Below are 21120 nucleotides of genomic sequence, written 5' to 3'. Positions count from 1 at the left end.
AAAAGTTTTTCTGTTGCTGCATAAGGGAAGCTGAAATTTTCAGACTGCTGAGAGACAGAGCTGCAGGTGGCTCCTGTGTGCCCAAGCAGGCATTTTCATCCCCATACATTTGTGCATGCACCTTAATATGTCTGTGTTGAATATGAGATTATAAATGTTTGTTTCCTTACCTGGGGATTAACTGATGGATTTCATTTCTTTTCGTTCAATTACCATTGTTTTCAAGAACAGGACAAAAAACTTTGAAAGTTTTGTTCTATGGCAACCGGGCTGAAGTGACCCACAAGCACTGCAGAGATGCCTTTCATGTCCTAATCCTTGGAATTATTTAGTATAGCAAAGTCCCCCTTCCAGAAAGGCTGCCAAGCTGGTGTGAATCCTCAGAGAAGCAAATGTGCTTTTGCTGATGTAGTTCCCAACTAACTAGGTCAATCAATGAAATTGGCTGCCAAGGCAAGATCTGCGGGATGTTGGCAAAGCTGTGGCTGCATCAGAGTTTGTTTTTTTGTTGGTAAAGGAAAGTCATCTCTGGGTCTCTGCCAGGGCAGAAACTGCCACTGAAGAAGAGAGGTTAAACAATGGGTTCTGGGAGGGCAGTTACAGATGGGAAAGAAGCAGGTGGAGCCTTGTGTTTCCTGTTTATCCAGACTAAATTCCTGATAGCCACAGCAGGGACGCCACAGCTGCGGCAGCCCAAGCTCCTCTCGGCTTGGCTGCGTGACTTCCTGAGCTGCTGCCTGCAGAGAGACGAGGAGCGGCGCTGGTCTGCCAACGAGCTGCTGCAGGTAAAATGCCAAGGGGCTGAGGTGAAACAGTGTGCGAGGGATGGGCTCCTCCTCCACCAAGGTCCGAGGCCTCAGATGAGCCCCCTTCCTCCTCACCTCCACTCTTGGTGCTCTTCAAATGAAAATGCTGATGAGTGCTAGACTGGGCTGGGCTGGCAGGGCTCTGTAATGTCCTTTGGTCCAAGTGTCCTGCAATGAGCAGGGACATCTTTAGAGGGATCAGATTGCTCAGAGCCCTTTCCCACCTGACCTGGAATGGTTCCGGGGATGGGGCACCTACAAGCTCTTGTGACAGCCTGTGCCAGGGTGGCACCCTGCTCTGAGTAAACAAGGTCTTCCTTAGACCTACTCTGATTAGATCCCCTTTGTGTTTGAAACTATTTGCCCACATTCTATTGTAACTGGCCCTGTTAAAAACGGTGTCCCCCACTGCGGTGGTGTGTTTTTATTTCATTTAATAATTGTTCAGTGTCTGTTCACCCCCCAACCCCTCAATCTCCTCCTCTCCCCAGCTGTCAATCTCCCCAAGCTCTTCCCTAACCCACTCCTCTCCAAGTTGTCAATCCTCCCTTTCCCTGCCCCTTTCCCCAGAACATTCCCTGTCATTCCTCTCAGCCTCCTCCCCTGCTTCCAGACCATTCCCTGTCTATTTAGTGAGGCTCAACACCCTATTGGTTACTTTGTGTTACTCCACTCCCCTGTTTCCCCTGATAGGTTTGTCATATGTTAGTCCTGCCTTAAACTCCTCCCCAGCCCTACCCTCAGTGGTTGTTGTTTCTACTCCCCTCCTCTTGAGTTCTGTATAAAACCTTTGTTCACCCTCTCCATAAGGTCTTGGGGCTCACTGAATAAATCCATCTTGTTCACCCCCAAGTCCCGTGTCGCCTCCCTCTGTTCCCGCGCCACCGACTGGGACAGCAGAGCACCCCAGGGGGAGCGGCTGCCCGTTCTCTTCCCTCTCGCCGCCCAGCACGCCACCGCTCGGGGTATCGCGGCGAGGGGGGGCGCATGCCGCGCCGCGACACCCCACTTTCTTCAAAGCCACTCTGAAGTCTTGCAAAGTGGCAATAAAGTCTCCCTGAGTCCCGTTCTTCACAAAACTGAATACTTCCACCTCTCTCTGCAGAAGATAGGACAGGTGTTCTATTTTCTTATTCTTTTTGTTGCCCTGTTTTTTAATTTGGTGGTGTATTCTGTTTTACCTAACAGCAAAAGAATTGACGTAGAGCATTGTAGAGAGACATGAAATGGTGGTGGAGGAAGCCACGGCTGCCAGTCCTGGCAGAGCACTCTGGAGAGATTTGGCTGTGGGCAGGAGGGGCTGTGAGGGACTCACTGTGAGCCTCTGAGGGGCCCTGGTTTGTGCCCCCCACCCCACCCTTAGAGGTTTCTGGCACACAAACAGGGAGAGCTGAGAGGGACTTGTCCCAGCCCCATCTGCTGCCTGGCACGCTCAGGCAGAGGGGAACTGGCCCAGGCTGACTGCCAGGTTGTGTGGCAGAGAGGGAACTGCAGGACCCAGCGCCACTCGGCTGGCCCTGCTGGGAAGGAAGGTGCCATGCAGCACAGGAGGGGCAGGGCATGGAAAGGCAGGCACTGCTCTGTGTGCCTGTGGAAATTAGCACAAGACAGGGACCTATGGGAGTCATTGGAGCTTCTTGAAAGGAAGAAACCCCAGGGACAGAAAGCAGCATTTCTAGAGCACTGGCAGGGCAAAAATCCCAGCAAGGTGAAGAAACCAGAATAAATGGATGAGTGGGATTCTGGGCCGGGTTTGCCTGTGATGGCAAGGTCCTGCACCTGACAATTGAGGAGCAGATGGTTGCATTGTTTTCCTTTCTGGGTCTTTCTAGGGACTAGAGGAATCCGGATGGAGTATGTGAGGCACTGAGCTTGGAAGGTCATGGTTCACTGTTCTTTGTTGTTTTTTTTTTCCCTTTGGACAGCATCCATTTGTAACATCAGCCAAGCCAGTATCCATCCTGGCACCACTCATCACCGTCCTGAAGAGGATGCAGGAGTGAAGAATGTAACAACCAATTCAAGATGTAATCACCAAAAGGAATTTTGAGGATTGGATGATTATAGGAGGAGGATTGTTGATAAGGTTTTATAGAATAGGATTTTAGAGGAGGATTGTAGAGCAGGATTGTTGGAGAGTTTTGTGGAATAGGACTGTAGATAGGATTGTTTAACAGTTTAGTGGAATAGGATTGTAGAGGAGCATTGTGGAGTAGGATTGTTGAAGAGTTTTGTAGAATAGGATTGTAGAATATGATTGTGGCATAGGATTGTAGAGTAGGATTGTTGAAGAGTTTTGTAGAATAAGATTGTAAACAAGGATTTTCATTAAATAAAGTTCCTGAAAAATAAACTCACTTGGAAGACTGCCCTCTTTCTGACCCCTTCAGAAAACTCAGCGTTTCCTTCTGAATTACCAGTTGTTTTTTATGGGTGTTAAATGGCACTTCTGGCTTTTTTTGTATGGTTTTTAAGTAGGGGAAGGCTCTTCTTCATTCATCCTTTCCAGACCACACTGTCTTGGGAATGTGGCCAACTAGGCAGCTTTTGGCCAGCTGTAGTATTTCTAGTTGAGGCAGAAAGGGCAATGGCATTTGCAGGAAAAAGCAAAGGGCAAGTGGTGCAGCCAAAACATCCTGTGCAGATGCAGGCCTTCAGCTGTGACTCAAGAGCATTTGGGTGCCTGCCACTTGGATTTGTATCGTGAAGGGCAATGTCTTTGGCTGGAGGAGAGCCTCGCTCAGCGGAGAAAGCAGAAAGATCAGAGAGGTGCTCTGAAAGGTCTCCTGTGGTGCAGAGCTGTCAGCGAGTGTGAGCTGAGAGCGGGCCCGGCCCTGCCCGGCGTGGAGCCGCAGCAGAGCCCTGGCAGAGCCCGGAGCAGCCTGAGCCTCGGCAGGGCCAGGCTGCAAGGAGGCCCTGGTAGCTGCAGGAGGCACAGCCCGGCCCTGCGTGCCTCTTGCTGGCAGCGGGCGCATCCTCCGCTCTCAGAGCCCAAGCGCAGCCGGCTGCTCCCGAGGGCAAGCGGAGCCCTGCTGGGCACAGCCCAGCCTGGAGGCATTGGCCCTCTGGAGTCTGCCCGAGGAGAGAAAGGCCAAGGGCAGCCGAGGCCCGCTGGCCTGGCTCAGCATTCCCACTCTTGTGCCGCTGCCCTGCGACTCCTGGCAAAGGTCAGCAGTGTGTGCAGCACCCTGGGCACCGGGGCAGGGAGCCGGGCTGCTCGGCAGGCTGGAGCACAGGGCAGCGTCCTTCGGGCACGGCACTTGTGCCAGGGGACCCGAGGCCAGCGGGAGGCAGGGACAGCTTGTCAGCTCACGGCTGCAGGAGCCAGTGCCTCACACAGCTCTGGGAGGCAGCGCCTGCAATCCTGCAGCTCTGCACTGAGCCACAGCAAAGCTGGGAGCTGCAGAGTGCTCTGCAGAAATATTCAGGGCCGGCAGGCCAGCCTGCTTTGTGCTCCCTGGCACACAGCAAGCGCTGTGCCACACCGCAGCTCGGAGCTGCTGGGAGAGAGGTGTTAGAGATAAACTCTTAGGTACAATTAAATGGAGACAAAGTCATTAAAGCAAAAGAGAACCTTCTTCTTAGCAGAAGGCTCCTCTTGAAGCCAATAGCAGGTTTCTGAATATAACAGGAATTGGATTAAACCTAAAAGTCTGCCACTGCTATGACTGAAATACCAATTTGCATGTTTTCTTATTTCGGAATCAAAATACGACCATGGCTTTTAATGTTGGGTTTTTTGCAGCTAAGAGTTCAGATGCAATAATCACAGAACTCAGGTCATTTGAGATTACAGAAAGGTTAAAAACTATACATGGGAAGGTAATAACAGGAATTTCTATCTAATAACAAATGGATTGTCCTGCAGCCTTGAGGTCATATCCTTCTACCCTTCCCAAATGAAAACCTATTCACTGAAGACCCATCATCATCCCAAAACCATGTTTAAATTATTTGGACCTGTTGATTAGTCCATGTAAATTAGCACTTTCCCTTTTATTTTCACTGACAAACTCTGATTCAATGTCAAATTATCAATCTTTCAAGGAAAAACTATACCATGCAGAGTAAAACCCAGGGCAGAGGCTTCTATACATAGTGTTGCCAATCCCTGTGTGACAGCTCCTGCTAGCTTCCTACACCAGCCAGAAGGCAACTTCGCTGCAACACAGACTTTCTTTGTATTGGTGACATTTTCAAATCCAAAGACACTGCTTGTTTTCAAAGTCCTGAAAAGTGCGTTCTAAAAAGTTCATGAAAGCAAACACAGAAGCACGGATTTGGTTTAGGAGAGAAGGTGTTTGTGCAGTTGGATAACAGCTTACATGTTGAAGTGTCGGGGGGGATTTCTATGTTTGCGCTCACCTTGTTTGAGACAATGAGCGCAGTGTCACCTGTGCATCCCTGGATATGCCTTGAAGGTGCAATGCTTAATTTGTAATCAAAGGGGAAATGTATCTAAATTTATTAGGATAACCAGTTACTTTGCAAATAGACTGATAGAGAAACTTAGCAATTTTTGCTGGAGAATGGTTGCAGGAGAGGGGTCATGGATCAATGGAACAGTTATTCATTGATACCACTGTTTAAGACCCTAGAATCAGAATCAGCCTGTGTCTGGCCTGGGAACAAAGCTTGGGAAACAGGCTCTGTGTCTAGGTCTGGGAAACTGTACAAGGTTTCTCTAGGCCTGGGAAATAGAGCAAGTTCAGAATGAGATAATAAGGACAGGCATAGCCTCAAAGATATGCTCTGTCCTTGGAAGGCATGACTTAGCAATGAGAACTTGGCTTGGAGAACTTAGCTACATCTGTAACCACCCGTAGGAGAAGTAAAACAAAGACCTTTGTAAACTTGACCCATGAGAGCTGTTGCTGACTTTGCTTGTAGCAAACCCTCTATAAACTGACAGGATTTTTGAATAAAAGAAGCTTGCTTATCAATCATACTGACTGTGCTTGTCTTCCCTGCGCCCGCGTAATCACCACTTGTCCATTCTTTTTACAGAACAATCTTCTAAACCTTTTTAACTTAATGTGACCATGATACATTCCTAACCTTCATATTGCAATATATTTTCTAATTACATGATTCTGTAAGCCCTTGTAGACCATGTGCAATTTCTGCAAGAGGTTGTCGTCAGCCTCTGGTGGTCGTTTTGGATGAAGGCTCAGAAGGCTTCCTCGGGCTTCAGCTGTTTTACCTCTGTTTCTGCACATGCTCTACAAGATTGTCTGCTCAAATAGGCACTGGTGAGTCTTTTGCAGTTAGCTTGTTCTGCTAAATTTGCTGATTTCTAGAAAGTGCTTCATTCCCATCCCTGGGTACAAAGTAACTACTTCTTTCTGCACAGCTTTTAGCATAGCTCAAGCATTATCTCATTGCCTCGGCACCTAAAAGAAGGTAGGGAGGAGGGGGCAAACCAGTGAGAGTGATGGGTCATTATCTTGTTAGCCAGGTATCAATTCTTAGATTAACTAAGGGCTATTCTTGTCCATAAAGTACGTGCGGGGATACCACAAGGACAGAGGCAACGCGTGGATTTGGAGCGCTGGGCTTGGCACCAAAGTCCTGCTCTTGAGAGGGGTGCAGGGACACAGGGAATGTCAGAGGACAATGAGAGACGGGGACATGAGGCCATAATGGGCCAAGCATGATCCTGCACAGGATGGCAGCAAAGACACTTCCTCACCATGGCTCTGGCACTCCGGGGCACCCCAGAAAGGGCCGAGGAGTCCTATGTGTAACCAGGAGAGAAGACTGACATCACTGTGGGTCCCAGCATTCCCCAGTCCCTTGCTGGCCATTCAGTGCACACTGGGGACGCTGGGCATGTGTGGGACATGGGGATGGGGTGCACAAAGTTAAAGGGGGACCCCAAAGTGGAAGGAGTGGAAGCCAAAATCGCTGGGTGGAGATGCCCAAAGAGGAGGTGTGGTATCCCAAAATGAACGGAGGACACCAGAAAATTGGGGCGATCCCCCAAAAGGACACACAAAGCTGTTCCCTCCCTCCATTACTTACCAACAAGAACTATCTACCAACTGTGATAATCACATCAGGACCATTTACTCCATAACCAGCTAAGAACAGGACTGAAGAGTAGTTTTGTAGAGTAGGATTGTAGAGTAGGATTATAGTTTAGGATTGAAAATAAAGCTTCTGAAACTTTAACTTGCCTGGAAGATTCCCTTTTTTTCAGCCTGTGAATACACTCAGCATTTCCTTCTGAGTTGTCAGCTGTCTCTTAAAGCTACAAAGTGACATTTCTTGGTGCCTTTGGTAAGGTTTAAAAGTGGGGATGGCTCTTCTTCATTCATGCCCTCCAGACTACACTGCCCTTGGCATATGGGCCACTGGCCCCACTTGGCACATCTGTGGCACTTCTAGATGCAGGCAGGAACCAAAGCAGAAGTGGTGCAGCCACAGACATCTCTGTGATGTCACTTCGGTCCTATGAGCTCCCACAGCTTTTTGTGATGTCACAATGACATCACTGTGATGTCACAGAGCTGCCTGCGATGTCGCATGGACATCCCTATGATGTCATACTGACTTCTCTGTGATTTCACACAGCTGTCTGTGATGTCACACTGACCTCTTGGTGACGTCACACAGCTCTCTGTGATGTGACATGGACATCACTGTGATATCACACAACCTCCTGTTATGTCACACAGACATCTCTGTGATGTCACACAGCTCTCAGCGCTGTCACATCCACATTTCTGTGATGTCAGGATGACATATCTGTGATGTCACACAGCTGTCTGTGATGTCACAGTGACATTTTTGATGTCACAATGACATCATTGTGATGTCACACAGCAGTCTGTGATGTAACCCTGACATCTCTGTGACATCACACAGCTCTCTGTGATGTCACACAGACATATCTGTGATGTTACACAGACATCAGAGTGATGTCAAACAGCTGTCTGTGATGTCACACTGACATTTCTGGGATGTCACACAGACATCTCTGTGATGTCACTTGGACTGCATGAGGTGTCACAAAGTCATCTCTGTGATGTCACACAGCTCTCTTTGATGTCAGAATGACATATCTCTGATGTCACACAGATTTTTGTGACATCACAATGACATCACTGTGATGTCACACAGCTGTATTTGATGTCACACAGACATCACTGTGATGTCATTTCCACCCCATGAGGCCACCCAGCTTTTTGTGGTGTCACATGGACATCTCTGTGATGTCACATAGCTATCTGTGATGTCACACTGACATCTGTCTGATGTCACCCAGATTTTTGTGATGTCACAATGACATCACTGTGGCATCACACTGCTGTCTGTGAGGTCACACAGACATCTCTGTGACGTCACGCTTACATTTCTCTGACGTCACACAGCTCTGTGATGTCACAATAACATCTCTGTGATATCACACAGCTGTCTTTGATGTCACCCTTACATCTCTGTGATGTCACACAGCTCTCTGTGATGTCACACAGACATGTCTGGGCTGTCACAATGACATCACTGTGATGTCACACAGCTGTCTGTGATGTCACACAGACATCTCTGTGATGTCACACTGACATCTCTGTGATATCACACAGACATCTCTGCGATGTAACTTTGTCCCTATGAGGTCACACAACTTTTTGTGGTTTCACACTCACATCTCTGTTGTGGGAACTTAAAATGTCTCTCAGACATTTTTAGAGGTTCCAGGCCTTGGTCAGAAGCATTCTAGACCCCAGCAAGCAGCTGGAAACAGCTGTGATTTCGAGTTTGAGCCATGGAATGAATTACCAGCTCTGAAGGTGGAACGAGCAGTCACAAAGGGTTAGATAGTATAGTAAAAGAAGTTAAAAAACAGAGGGGAAAATGTTTTAGTATTGTACAGGGGGGTTTTAGCACCTGTTCAGGGGGGTTTTTACTTTGTACATAGGGGTAAGAAGTTCTAAGATGGAGGAAAGTGGGCTGATCGTATTCTTCCTCATTCTTCTTCCTTGCCTCCATGTTCTTGGTGATGTTGGCATTCACAGATTGGTTTAGAGTAGAAAAGCACTTGGTAATATTGGTAGTAGGTATTGGGGAATAATTGTAAACATGTTATATGTAATATATCTTATGAAAGATAGCAGCAGCCCTGGGTGGGGGGGAGAGAAGAAGAAGACACTGGACAGTGAGGGTGTCAGGAGTGTGTGTGTCTCTGCCGGGGCCGCTGATCAAACAGCCGCAGCCCGCGAACACAATCTGTTAGATAACTCGCAATAAACTGCCTAGAGACCAAACAACAAGAGGCTGTGGAGTTTTTCTTTGGAAGCACGGGTTGGAGGAGAGACTTTACCACCACTCGAGACCCCAAACCAAACCCAGGGTTCTCACAGGGGATCAGAAAATTCTTTTGGGGTTTGGCTCATTCTGTCTTATTTTCTACATTACTCAGAATTCTCCCCATTTGGGTCTACTTCTGGATTAGGAGTCTCATCAGCTCCTCTGGACATCTTAGCCCTCAGTTTAGAGAAGCTGTAGACTGTATAGAGGAAGCTTACTAGATTAAATATGACGAAAGTGGTCTCTTTAACATTCAGGGAAAACTGACCATTTTCAAAAAGGGAAATAACAGATTCAGAGAAGAAGGAAAGGAAAGGCTGGAAAGCTTCATCCCCTGTTTCTCCTCTAATCAACTGAGTGTCATTTCTAATAAACCCCCAAAACATGCTACTGGAACTGGGACCTAGGCTAGGATGAAGAAACTATAAACCAAATATATCTTGGACAGACTTCAGTACTTTTGTTAACAATAGTGCAACTTCTTTATTGCTAAAGTTCAATACTAAATTCTGTAATCTTAGACTAACTAATCCTATGTTTTTAACAAATAATCATCTACTCAATCCTAACTTGAAGAATCCTAAAAATGTAATCTTCTTTTATAATAAAACAGCCTGAGTTCATAGATGATTCCTTGCTGAAGCAGACGACTGGTGCCAGGACTCCACTTGCTGCTTGCCAAATTCAGATACTCATTGCTAAATGTGGGACAGCTTTTTGTGGAGGTACTGGCATCTGCTTTTCATCTCAGAGTAGCTGGGGCTACCCTAGGAAGAAGAAATTAAAAAAAAAAAAAAAAAGATTCAGGCATGTCAGCATTTCTGCAGAGTTTAGAATTTCCTGACCTTTTCTTTAAAATAGCCTTGAGGCAGACTCAGAGGTTACCAAGCCAAGCCAGTCTGGTTTTATTCATGTAAAGCAGTAAAAATACTCTCAGACTGACTTTGGAGTCTTCTGGGAAGTTTGCAAACTGAGGCTGTTCTTTTACAACAAACTCTAGACAAGTCTGAAACCACAATAACAACCCAAAGCCCAGCAGTGGCTAAAGAGGGCAAAACTCATTCATGCTTAAAGCCACTGAAGGGACTCAAACCTTCTCCATCAAATCAACAGGTGTGAGGTTTATCAAGCTCATGATACAAATCCAAGATGAAGTGGCAATGAGAATAATACTGTCACACCAAAGCTTCTGCTCTTCTGGGCCTGAAGATCTGGTTCTCTTTGGAATGACAAAAACTCATTCCACATGGGAATGAACACTTCAAACCATCTTGAGATAAATATTTACAAGCAATAAATATTTACCAAGTTAAAATTCAGTACAGGGAGAGACAACAACAAATGCCAGGGATGCATCCCAGGCCAGATGCACCTGACTGGTGTGCAGGACAAGTTAGAAGAGAAAACTACAGTTGCCTTTCAACATTTTGAGAGGTTCCTGAGAAGCAGTAGCTTGGACTACTGGCCTCTGCCCAGTGACATTAGCTAGCAAGAGCCCTAGCACGGGCCTCACTGCACTGCTCCCCTGCAGGGCCAGGCTTGCCCTCAGCCTTCCACAGAGCATCCCTGGCTGCATCCAGTGCGAGCCAGGGCCCTGCCTGCTCCAAAGGCCACAGCTGCCCCACAGCCCCAGAGCTGCAGGGGCCTGACTGCCCTTGTCAACATCACTGCTCTGAGACAAGCTGGGCACAATTTCCAGTGTTTTATACCACACACACACACACACACACAGACAGTTCTCCCTCCCCTCCTGCACTGCAAATGCAATGAGGGGATGCAGCACCACTGCTGCAGCTGAGCCTGTGCAACTGCACTGCAGGAAGGGAGGGCCTATGCGGGCCTAACCCACCTCGGTGTTCATCTCAGCTTTTCTCCCTGCCTGGCCCATCTCCTCCTTTAGCTTTCTATCCCTCTAGTTCACATTTACTATTAAATAATGTCTGTACTAGTGACTCTGGAATAGAGTCTTTCTTGCACCTTAATTCATGCAGAGGCTTCCCTTAATCATCAAATCTTTACTCCATCATTATCCACACTGGAGTTAGGAAAAGCTGTACACTGATACCTTCATTGAGATCCAAGGGACACTACTACTTCAGCCTCCCGAATTCTTTTCACATCTTTTTTCACATGGTAGTCTTCAGCACATGATTGCTGTCATTGTAGAACTCAGAAATTTGTGTCTTTCTTAAACCCAAAAGGTGCAGGGGAAATGGAGCCGACATTTGGAGACAGGTAGGAAGTAGAATGGGATGTCAAAGCCAGCAGCCAGGAAGAAGAGCGGCCACCAGGTGCTGGCTGGAGGTAACTGAGCTACTGCTCAATCCTCTGCTTCTTGCTCATCACAGGTCTGGTCAAGACAGAACCCCGTTTCTACAACAATAACAAAACATTTCATTACTCTCTGACCCAGATCAGGTTTTGCTCCATTCTAAAAAAGCAGGATTTGTGAACTAGCAATGGTTGAAAACACATGGTTTTTTTTAAAAAAATAGCAGTCCAATAATGGAAGACCTCCAGGTAAATATCTGCTCTATTGCATTCCTAGTTTCTCATCTTAGGACTTAGCAAGTCCTTCTCCAGGTCTACTGTTAAAAGGCTTTGGGAGGTAGCTCCCACTCCCTTCAGCATCTCCAGCAAAGCCTCCCCCAAAGGGGATGTCCTGTAAGTTTTATCTAGGTCCCAATTTCTGCTTGTACACACCAGGAAAATACTCAGCTTTTGCTGTCAAACTCCCACATGACTTACTGAAGAGGCACCTGGCTGTTTTAGAGTTTTATGTGTTAAAAATGAGATTAGTGCTTCGCTATAAGAATACAGGAGTGCAGGGTGTGATGGCTGGTTGTGAATTCTCATCGGGATGAACAAAGACAGCAGCCACATGTCAGGAAACTCTTGTGCTTTTAGGTACAGTAGTCTAAGGTCCAGCAGGCTACCTGCTGTGCAGACTCAAAAGCTGTTGGCGGACAAAACCCTTAAATTTGCACAAGAGAGTTTCACAAGTGCTTCCCAATAAGCCCTCAGTGCTGCTCAGTGCCCTTCAATCATCTCTCAGCTCCTCCCAAGGACCTTCTCAATGCTGCTGACTCACAAGCCACAGCACATGGCCACAAGCTCCCCACACCCACTGCAAACTTCTGAACTGAGCATGGAGTAGAACAGGACAGCCGTGTGTGCCCAGGCAGAGTGAGGGAGGAGTGAAACAGAGACAGAGGAGGGACTGAGGGAATATCACCATTCTGTAGATCCTGTGTTGGTGCAGCCACGTGGATAGTGCAGGGCTGGAGTCAGCAATGAGGGTGACAGAGAGACAGAGGGACAAGAGGGCGAGAGGGCCCCATCTGCCTGGCCCTGGGGCAGCCTCTTATGTACAGGAGATTTTTCCTGCAGAGCCAGCCTTTTGAGGCCTCCTCCAGGGAATGAATTGAGGTGGGGACTGAGCTCAAGTCTTCAGGCAGAGGAGAAATTTGGCTCAGGACAGTGCTGCTCCACCCCTGCAGGATCCTCTCTTCTCACCACAGCCTTTCTGTCACAGCACTTGGAATGTCTAAGGCAAAACATGCTTAGGCCTGCTCCTGCACATTCACATCACAGCTTTTATACCACCAGCAAGTCTGCTGAAACTTTACACAGCGTACAGAATATTAAAAATGCACAAAATACCTGAGCAGGTCTTGCTGGAGCGTTTCTCTCTGAAGGCCCTGGAGATGTTGCTTGGCTGCTGCTGGTGGGACTCTGAGATGGAGCTGTTTTTCTGTAAGGATCGTCCAATATTTCAAGTTACAAGGCCTAAATATCAACTGTCATAGTCCTTTCCTTGCAGAGCTTCAGTGCCAGGACTCAAGGAAACAGCATGAAGATGAGTTGAAGGAGCTTTAGGCAGGATATCAGGAAAACATGCGTGCCCCAGAGGGTGCTTGAGCACTGCAGCAGGCTCCCCAGGCCAGTGGTCACTGCAGCAAGGCTTCAGGAAGTGTTTGGACAGCACTCTTGGGCACCTGGTGTGATTCTGTGCAGGGCTAGGATCCTGGCAGGTCCCTGCTACCTCAGCATATTCTAAGAACCTAGGCTTCACTTCCCAGGGCTAATTGAATTCTAATTTAAAGTAGAGCAACATGTAAAGCTTGGACCTATATCAAGGAGATTTCCTAACATATTTTACCCAAGTTCAATTTGATGGTATAATTCATTCTCTCTCTTTTGCCACTAGCTTGGGGCCTATAAGGAGTATGAAGATCCCAAGCTATTCCCAAGGCTTTCCTAAATTCTTGTACCCCTTCTGCAATAAAGTGGGAACCTCTATCTGATGACATTCCTAAAGGCACCTCAAATCTAAGTATTATTTTATTCAACAATATTTTAACCACTTCCCTAGACTGATTGGTGTGACAAGGGAAGTCTTCTGGCCACACAGAAAAGGTACCCACCATAACTAGGAGAGATTTAGACCCCTATTTTCTGGGAAATTCTGTAAAATCCATCTGCCACTATTCACTTGGAACATCCCCAGATTTTATGGCTCTCAGCACTACATTGTAAGCTGTGTTAGGGTTGTCTCTTTTACAAACTATACATTTTTGGAGTCTTGATTGTACAATCTGAGCCATTTCAGACCCAAATATAGATCTTTCCAATGTTTCAAAAGTTTTTCAGTACTCCAATTAATGGCTTTGTGTTTGCAATCCACTTTTTCATGTAAGAGTGATTCTGGGACTACTCTTTGCCCAGCTGGGATAACTGCCCAGCCTTATGGTAATAATAACACTAAAAGGAGAGTGTACAAGAGGTGAACAAGTCACACATGATTGTTCACCATACAGAACTTGGCACACCCCATGACTAATGGCACACCGGCGGAGGAAGAACAAACCCCTTCCACTTCCCCCTGCCACGTGGCAGGTGATATCCAATTACCCCAAGGTTCTGGCCATACTCCTCCTGGCTGGTGAAAAATTTACCCCCGTTCTGGCTGGATCCAGGACATGGGATCTGCCCTGCGGGTCCTGGCTCTTCTTCTGGGTGAGAGACCTCCATGGCATCTGCCCGGCAAAAGGGACTTCAGGACAACCTACTACTTATTGACATTCCCCCAGTGCCCCTGTCCCAGCAACCTTTTTGCCTCTAGAAAACTTTGAACAGAAGTAGTACTTAGGTACAGTTCTGCACATTCTGAACTGGCAGGAAGGTGACCCACATGTCACTCTAGGCACATGTGCAGCACGGACAAAGAAAGTTTTTGAGGGGCCTGGGTCTCAAGGTCTTTTGTTCCAGGACTACCACCTGTTACTTTCAGATTCTGCTCAGGGATAACCAGTGATGTCCTTTTTGTTCTACATGAGACATAACCATGTGTGGCACATAAACTGTCACATTTTTTCCCATTTATTTTCAAGTATATTCTATCAATCAGGACCATGGTGGCTCCTGCTCTGAGGTGCAGTGGCCATCCCTCTATACATAGGTTAGCTGTCTTTTGAGAAATAGGCTCAAAATACCACAGGGTTACTTCCTTCATTCCCATTCTTTGAGCTAAAGATGGAATTACTGTGCAAGGCAAAGGTACTCATGTATGAACAGTGCAAAGGGGTCAGTCACATCTGGTAACTCCAGAGCAGGAGTTGTCATCAATAACCTTTAAAATATATAGAAAGGTTGTTGGACATTCTGGAGTCCAGTGTAACACCTCCATGGAATCCTTTCATGACTCATACACAGGCCTTTCCAATAGTTCATAACTGAGGATCCATAATCAACACCATCCAGTCATTCCCAAAAAGGGACACAGATGTGGCCTCTGGTGTTTGACAAATTGCTTCCTCCCTTTCTTTCCCCAGACTGCACTGTCCTTGTGAGTGAGGCAGCCAGGAGATGAGACATGGGGAGATCTAGACATGGTCTTGAAAAAAAATACAAGATGTCATTGAAAATGTGCTTTGGATGGTAATATTCAACACATTCTTAACTACATGCTCTTATTATCTCTCCTGGTAATGACTGGACATCGTTTTTTTGGTGCCAGCTGACTTAAATCAAGAATAATCTTGGGTAGGGGGAAAATGATAATAAAACCATCATAAACTGAGTATAAAATGTTATCTACATGTGTCAGTAACTTCAATGGCCAGCTGCAGTCAGCATAATTATCAACCTGTAACTGTGCTCAGGGCCAGCATGAGCCTTTCCATGTCAGCTCCTCCTGCACAGCACATGGGAGCCTGGGCATGCTGCTGACTTGTTTCCTTTTAGGAGACTGGGATGAGGAAAGGTCAGGGGGTTTTGTCAAAGAGATAATATTTGAGTGACTGTGTATGTGCTGGAAGCCTCACAGACTGATTGGTCCATGACAGGATTGCCCAGTCCTGGGGGGGCTGCACCTTGCTGCCCTGGATAGGGGTGTTAAGCTGCTCTTTTGCCTCAGAGAGAGCCAAGTGCAGCACTTTTGTGCAGAAACACTTCATTAGCCCTGGTTTGCAAAGCTACTGCAGCAACTGGTTTGGCCAGAGCACCCCTTTCTGCACTTGGAAATGAGCTGAGTCAGTCATGGGATAAGATAGGGCATTCCCCATGTGTGCCCATTGTGAACTCCCTGTGCCCCAGCTGTGTGGCGTCCCGCTCCTCAGTGACATCCCACCCAGCCTGGAACATGGAACTCCCCGTTTCCAAGGACACGTGGCCATTGTCACCAGCACACAGCAGGACCGGTCAGACCCCTCAGCAGCAGCGTTGAGAGCAGAGGTGTCAGAGCAAGAGCGAATGTTGTTCCAGCTTGGTTGGTTCTAGCGCACGTTGTTCAAGAGGCCGATCCACACACTGAGTGGCGGTAATTATTTACAGTTCTGTGCAGAAATGGGGGGGCTCAGGGACAAATTCACACACATTTTCCTAACAAATATTTTGCATTTTGCAGATTTCTCAGCAGGCTCAGTGGCTGTGTGGGAGCCAGAGCACCCGAGGCAGAGCGGGATGGCGGAGCCGTGGGCCTGGGCACAATCCAGAGCGTTCTGCACTGCGTCCCACAGGGCCCCCGACAGCACTGCCGTGCCCGTCAGGGTGACCCAGAGGCCCCAGGACCAAGAGGTGAGGGGCAGGTGTCGGGCGCTGCGGGCTGCCAGCGGGTGGGGGCTTGGCCATGGTGTTGGTGTCGGGTGCTGCTGACCCCGCGGGACCTGTTGGGCAGGGCTGGGGCCCCACTGGTGCTCCAAGGGCTCCTTTGAGGCAGCGGCCCGGGTGGAAGCAACTCACAGGGATCACACGGAAGAGGTGCCAGTGGAATGGGAAGTTCTCTGAGGGATGTGTTTCTCAGGGACGACACTGAGGAGGTGCCAGGCAAAGTCAGATGTTCTCCACGCTGGGACACTCAGGAAATTCATGCTCTGGGCATGGCTCTTGGTCAAAATGCATGGATTTCTCATTGTTCCTTGTTTGCACTGTACTCACAGAACATGTCAGGAGAAAGGAAACTCTCTAACAATATTTTTTAGATTTAGGAGTAGCCATTTCTTTATTCTCAGCTGTGATGCATAGTGGAGAACTCCAGCCACATGCACACCATTTTCAAAGCTTTTCCAAACAAAGAAATTTTAGCATTTTTAGCTAACAAAAAAATTAATTTTCATTGGTTCTAAATTACATATTTTCTTCAATTAAGTAATATTCTATTGTCTATTCGGTATTGATGTCTCCCTTCTCATGAAAATTGATGGGCATCTTTCAGTCCATTTATCATAGCTTTTTAGATTTTATCTCAGACAATTCTGCCTACAGAATGAAGCAGTTGGATGGCAGTACTTGTTTTTGTTAAAAATGTACTTAGACTGATGAACATTTTAGTGAGTTTTAACCTCCAGCAGAATGCGATACATTATGCCCTAAATTATGAGATCAGCCAAGCAACACAAATTCTGTTCTATATGATCAACCAAGGATAAACTGCTTCCATTTCACAGCTGCAAAGAATTGTATCTAGAGCTGAGGACGAGAGAAAGGGTTTTCATGCCTGTTGAGAGTAGACAATCACCTTATGCAGATGAAATTCTTCTTGGAGGTGACGCCAAGATGTGCTTCCTTAGTACCAAATAAATCCCAGCACCAGGTTGCATCCAAAATTCTTATATTTTTGTGAACCATTCTCACCTGCATTCTTAGCTGAACACTGGTTAGTTCAATTGTACTCAGGCACTTGATTTCAAGGGAAGCCTGTGTCTATAAATTCCGGCAACTGGGAAAGGATGACTTGCTACTTGAATGCTTGGCTGCATTAGAGGCTAAGTGAGGGTTGCTCTCTCAGGGCAGTTTTGTAGCCGGTTGCTTGCAGAGGGAGAACTGTGTCAAAGCAGCCCTTTCTAGTGATGTGACAGCAAACCTTCACAAATAGAGCTCTTGTTTAAAACAAGAGGCCTAGTTAATCAGCAGTGATGGAGAGTAGGCTGAAGTTTTTACAGAAAATATCTTTTTCCTTTTAGCCAAATGCCAGTGAGGCATCGCACAATGAAAGTGGACAGAATGTCAAATTGTATAACCCACTTGGAGGTATGGTTGCCTTTCACATTTTGCTCAATGTTTGTAAGATTTTCAACTTGGTAATTCATTTTTGCAGCATATTCCTGGGACAGGGGGATCTCTTGTGTTCCAAGATCTCAACTGGAGGTGGTATGGCCTCAGATCAACCTTGCAGTCTCTTGTCACTGCATTTAGCCACTAGTTTGTTTTCCCCTGAGAAAGCCTGCCAGTCCTTCCCTGTTCACATACTGGTTGATGTGATGCAATTTGGAGCATTGAGGTCAAGGTTTGGACTACCTCATGCACCTAAGTTCACTGCCTTGGTAGCTAAGGTTTTGATTCTGGAGTATCTAGGCACTGTCATTATTCTTTAAATTTAATTGGGAAATGGGAAGAAAACCTATGCATTTTTGAGGAAGTTGCATAGAGCATTTAATAAAGTCAGCATGGGAAACTTTGCTTGATTTAATTTTTTGTCTTGGTTGTTAATAAGTGAGTGTTGCCACAACGCTGCATTGGATTCTTTTCAAGGGAATTGAAAGGAAGATATTGATGTCATCTTCCCCACAAATCCCATCATTTCCCACAAAGCACCACGTGCTTAGGTGATGTCATTTCTTATTAATCTGTTCTCAATGCTGTTTCCCCAAGGAGCCTGGTTCCAGGCAGACTCAAGGTGCATATTCCCCTTCCAGGCATTCAGTGGTGCTGCCTGCAGCAGTGAACTGAGCCAAGTACAGCCAGCTGCCCTGAGAAAATCAGGCTCTCACCTGGCTGTGGCTGCAGCCACCTGCCTGCAGGGACGTCCCTGCCACTGCAAGTGCAGCTCTTGCTCTGCCTTAGGCTAGTGCAGAGCATTTTAAACTAGTGTCAGGGTGGCTTTTTGGAGAGACAAAACAAAACTTCACATTTCTCACTGGGAACGTTCTGTTTCACATGTGATTCTTGGTGGTGGTCTACATAGATCTTAAGGGAATATTTAACATTCAGTAACTGGGGTGTGAGGACTGGCAGCAGGGAGACAATTGTGGAACTTGGTGCTGCTTTGGCTTTAGGCTGGCACAGAGAAACTCAGGTGAGACAGGTCTGGTTGCTGGTAGGGTACAGGGTGCCTTTGCAACATACTCCATGCAGTACCAGTTAGGGACTGGGCCTTGTCACAGAATCAGAGAATCAGAATCAGAGTTGGATGAAAGTGCAGCTCTGTCCCCAAGAATCCCACCAGGTGCCTGTGGAACTTGTCCAAATGTTTTCTGAGCTCTGGTGGACTTGGTACCGTACGCAGTCTTGTGGGGAGCCTGTCCCAATTCCTGACCACCCTCTGGGTGAAGAACTCTTACCTAATTTTCATCTTAATGCTTGCTTATGGTTTCAGGTAATTTTCTTTAGAAGTCATTCAGGGGTATGGTTTTAGGAGGTGTTTTGTTTGAATGCTGTGGGAAGTTTCTTTATCCACATTGGATTGAACTCAAAACATTAGTAGTGTCTTCCCTTGACAACTGGCATGTTTACAGTGTTCTAAATAATTAAAGTGTGTGATGTTTGTGCAATTAGGTTTGCGGACAAATATCAGAGAGGCATGGTCCAAGGAACAGGAAGTGGAGAAAGGCATTAAGAATTTGACGTACATTGCAAGACTGAAGGAGCGTGTAAAGAAAGGTCAGTCTGTGTGTGTGTGATGGAAGACACAAATCTCCCGGATTTCTCACCAATACGCATGAAGTCTCCCTCAGCCACTAAGCACAAATTCCTGGTTTCAAAACAGTGCTTGCTGTGTCATATCCCCTTCCTTGACCTGCTGGCCACACTTCACCTGATGCAGCCCAGGACACGGTTGCCTTTCTGGGCTGCCAGCACACGTTGCTGCCTCCTGTCCAGCCTCTCATCCACCAGCACCCCCAAGTCCTCTCCACCTTCATCCCAGGCTCCCCATCCCATCCCAGCACCCATGCCCAGCTGGGATAGGCCATGTCCCAACTCCAAAGATGCAGCACTTTGCACTTGGCCTTGTTAAGTTCCCAGGGCCCTACTTGCCAAGGTTCTCCATGTCCCTCTGGATGGCACCCCATGCCTCTGGTGTTGTCAAACTTGCCAAAGGTGCATTTAATCCCACTGGCCATATAACTCTTGACATAGCTCAGTGCTTGAGCTTACAAACTGCAGAAATCATATGAAAACCACTGTGCATATAAAGAGTTTTTCATAAATACCTCCCTTCCAGTATCACTCCTTTACGTGGGCTTTTTAATGACTGTTTCTTCCCAATGCTTTACTATCTTGATTTGTAATGATCTATAAATTCTGAACAAAGAGCGTTTCAACAGTGTCGGTACATCCTTTTGAATCAACTGCCTTGCTTCCTCCCGCTCCCCATTTGACAATTCGTTTTCTGTTTTTTCTTTACTGAAGTGAAAATACCAGAGCTCAGGAGAGCACCACACAGCTCTCCAGATCTTGTGCCTGAGAGGAAGAGAACGATGCCCATGAACCCTGCAAAATACATCCGGAGACTTTTCAGTACTGTTTCTCAGCGACCCATCAGAGACAGGGTGGTTCATTTACTGGCTCTGAAGAATTACAAGAAGTCAGAGCTACTTGCCTGCTTAGAGAGAGAGGGAGTTGTGGAAAAGGACAAGGAATCCCTTGGAAAGATCCTTCAGGAGGTGAGATCCTGGAGCTGCTGCCAGCAATGCTAACTCTTAGCAGCCTTACTTTAGGGTTTCAATTAGAAACCAATGACAGGCTTAGGAAATGCTCCTTGTTTACATTTTCCCATCAACTTTACCCAGTTTCCACCCAACTGCAAGTCCATGTGACAAAAAGAAAGAAATCTTCAAAACTTTGGAGGCCTTGTTGTTGTTTTTCTAGAATAGCTGGCAATGATAAATTCTTTGTAATGTTGTTGCTTCTCATGCCTTATTTTAATCCTCCCTCTTTCCCTTGCACTGTTAAATTGCTTCATAAAGTAACTTCACAGGGTGAAACTCTCAGCTAGGCAAAACACTTAGCTGAGGTCCTTAAAATACCTGGGGCAAGTTTCAGAGGAGAGAATCTTGGTAGCTGTATAGGGCAGTATATCATTTGAACGGATTTGGTGGTCTCTCAATGGTATTTCCTTCTACTTGGATCTGTGGGGATTGCCTTCCAGGGAAGGGTGTTCCAGGCAAATCCTACATGATCAAGGTGGTGGCCTAACTTTGAGCACAGAGTTTCTTTGCTGTTGTGTGGATTGAGTCTTCAGCTTCCTTGGCACCTGTTATTTCTCATAATATTCCATTTGTCATTTTAGTGCCTCTGGTATTTCTTTATTACAGCCATTCATATGATTCACTTGGACTGAAGGATGCACGGGCTGTTTCCTTCCTTTTTCAATATTCCCCTTTTTCAATATTCTCAATGTAGGCTGTTGCTGAATTATGCAAGCATTAACATATCAAGTAGCAATATTTCCTTTTTAGCTATGAAAAAAGTGATGATAAGATTTCAAAGCTCAGCTCCTTAGAGG

Source organism: Lonchura striata, chromosome Z, assembly GCF_050655825.1.
Source record: "Lonchura striata isolate lonStrDom1 chromosome Z, ASM5065582v1, whole genome shotgun sequence".
In the NCBI taxonomy this organism is placed as follows: domain Eukaryota; kingdom Metazoa; phylum Chordata; class Aves; order Passeriformes; family Estrildidae; genus Lonchura; species Lonchura striata.
Note: the sequence above shows the minus strand (reverse complement) of the source record.